Below are 3,192 nucleotides of genomic sequence, written 5' to 3'. Positions count from 1 at the left end.
TAAACTAAAAAAAAAAAATTGCTTCTGTCTGTTAGTTTCACTTAGGGCATGCTACCTTGAAAGGTTTTAGCTGATTAGCTGCTAGTTAATTGTTAAACTAAAAAAAGAAAAAAAACTTTGCTTCTGTCTGTTAGCTTTATTTTTGTCACATTAGCTTAAGATATTTTAAACTAATTAGCTGCTAGGCTACTAGTTAGGTTGTAAAAAAAAATAAAAATAAAAATAATGTTATACAAAAAAACAAACTTTGCTTCTGTAGCTTCACTTTGGAACGTTAGCTTAAGAGATTTTAAGCTAACTAGCTGCTAGGCTACTACGTAGGTTGTAAAAAAAGACAACAACAAAAAAAACCAAAAAACAAATGTTAAACTAAAAATAAAAAATTGCTTCTGTCTGCTAGTTTCACTTATGGCATTTTACCTTAGAAGGTTTTAAGCTAACTATCTGCTAGTTTACTAATACTACTTGTAAAAAAAGAAAAAAATATGTTAAACTTAAAGAAGAAAAAAAACTTTGCTTCTATCTGTTAGCTTCTTTTTGAGCACATTAGCTTAAGAGATTTTAGGCTAAGTAGCTGCTAGTTTACTAGCTAGGTTGTAAAAAAAATGCTAATGTTAAACTAAAAAAAACAACAACAAACTTTTCTTCTGTAGCTTCATTTTGGGCATGTTAGCTTAGGAGATTTTAAGCTACCTAGCTGCTAGGCTACTACTTAGGATGTAAAAAAAGAACGTTATCCTGAATCCTTTAAACTTTTCTGGCCCAGTTTAAATCCAGTTTATGTAACTGTCTCTCTATGTAGCTCAAAATCAGAGAGCAAAACGAGTGAAATAACAAGTGTTATGAACCTTTTACAGGAGTTTAATAGACTAAATCTGTATGAAAAAATAAATAAAGTATTTTGTTAAACTTATGCTATCAAAGCTGTAAGTCAATGTGGGCTAATACATTCCTACTGATATTAGCTTTATTTTTATTGGTAAATAAAAAGTTGCCATAGTAACTTGTCAGTAGAAGTTTAGAAAATACAGATAAATAAAAATAGTATTGGAGAAAGTAACTTTAAAAAAGGAGATAATTATGTAACATGTCGCTTGGTAAAAGTAATCAAACATAAAATATTTGTAATTTGTAATGTAACATTTATTTAAGGACTGGCTAAATCTTATATATATATATATATATATATATATATATTAATATTAATAAAATTAGGCTATCAAAAACTGTTAGTCATGGTGCTATTAATCTCATTTTAATATTAACTTTTTTTCTGTAAATTAAAAGGTGCCATTTAACCAGTTTCCAAAAATAAAGGAAGTTATTTTTTTATAACATTTCACTGTTTTATAAAACTTAAAAGTTTTGCTTTTATCTTCCTATATTTTTGGGACATTCGCTTTGGATTTTAGAGTTGTATGAAAACTAATGTTAAATTCATAGCATTCTTAATTGTTCTTATATTTGCAATTAATTGTATTTATGCTGTCTCAGTTATTTTAAACCGTTTTTGTGCCCTTCTGTTATAAAGAGCTAGCTTAGCTAGCAGGCTAATAGCTAGCTAAGCTAGCTATCCTAAAATTGGGGAGAACTAAAAGTTGGATGCAGTTTTTTTTGAATGTAACAGATATTTTTAAATAGCATAAAAGATTAAATCCCTTGAAAACCGAAATGAATAAAAAAATGAATGAACAAATTAAATGATTTCCTGTTAAAAAATATGCTAACAAAGTTGCTAGTTGGTATGCACTGATGGTTTCCTACATATGTTTGTCCTCATTGCCCCTGACAATAAAAAGATTTTCTAACTCTTAATTTTTTGACACAACATCCAGACCAGCAAGAAATAAAAGTTTTTAATTATTTTGTTTAAAAAAAATAAAAATAAACAGACGTTTTTTTTTGACTACTATCCAGATTTGATGTGCCAAAAAAAGAACATTCTAGATGACTTACTTTACTCCTAAAAGTTTTTTAATGGTATTTTTGCATTGTGATTGTGGGTATTAAGTATTTAGTTATATAACTTTATCACAACATGCCCTTAATTTGAAAAGTGTTTTTATTTTATTGTAGTTTTTATAGTTGCAGATGTGTGAGCAGGTGTCACAATAAAAGCAATTTGTTCTCATTTTTATGTGAAAAAGGTTAATTTAGTTACAACAAAAAGTAACTAAACTTCTATTTGCTGTTTTTGTTTAGACACTGAAGAAAACCATCAAAATTAGAGGTACGGTCGAGAATTAGACAGGAATAAAGAAAGACCTAAACACTAAAAAAATTACTTAAAATCAAAGTTTTCCTACTGTGTGGTGATAAACTTTATCATTGTATTTAGATAACTCTAGATGGATCATATCGCCATGGCAACGCGTCGGTTATTACTTATCCTACTTGATCCAGGGCATATGTTTGGCTCATAAAACGGCGAGAAGACCGTTTTAAACATTGGAATGTTTGTTTGAGAGTTTTTACAACCAGCTCTGGTAGACGAGTTATTTTTGGCTCAAATGGAACAATCTAGAAAACTGAATTATTAATATATATTTGAAGGTGTTTCCATAAAGATAGAGGACATACTGACAAAGGGCTGTAGATCAGTACTAGTAGAGAACATCCAGATGTTATTTGATGACAATGTGGGCGGGGCTTACCAAAATAAACCTTCAAATATCTAAAGTGGAAAACGTGTGTCAGCTACAGACATGAAAATGAATGTAAGGACCTTTAAATGCTGATTAAAACTTAGACATCATTGATGTTGACACGTAATGATGCTAACTTACGGTTAGCCAAATGCTAACATTGGGCTTTGGAAATCAAATTAGACAAATTGTCAAGCAAAACGTTGGTATTTTTCCGTCATGTACGGAAAATAAATAATATTTATGTTTCTTAATCATACAAGAAGGAGATATACTGTAACTGGTTGTTGGTTGAGCATCAAATAACTTTATCGCCAAAAGTAGAAACCTTTTTTTTTTCAAATAGGAATTATGCTAACGTACGGTTAGCCGACTCCTCCCATCGGACTTTAGGAAGCAAATTAGAAAAACTGTGAAAAAACATTGTCAATATTTTTTAGAAATGTTCTATAAATATAAAAAAAAAATTTTGCCAACCAATGAGAAACATATTGTTGATAGGTTTTTAGTTGGTTGCTAATCGAACTAATCCATTTGTTTTTTATAT

This window comes from Oryzias melastigma, linkage group LG2, assembly GCF_002922805.2.
Source record: "Oryzias melastigma strain HK-1 linkage group LG2, ASM292280v2, whole genome shotgun sequence".
NCBI lineage: Eukaryota > Metazoa > Chordata > Actinopteri > Beloniformes > Adrianichthyidae > Oryzias > Oryzias melastigma.
The sequence above is the reverse complement of the archived record's forward strand: the minus strand, read 5'-3'. Positions refer to the sequence as shown.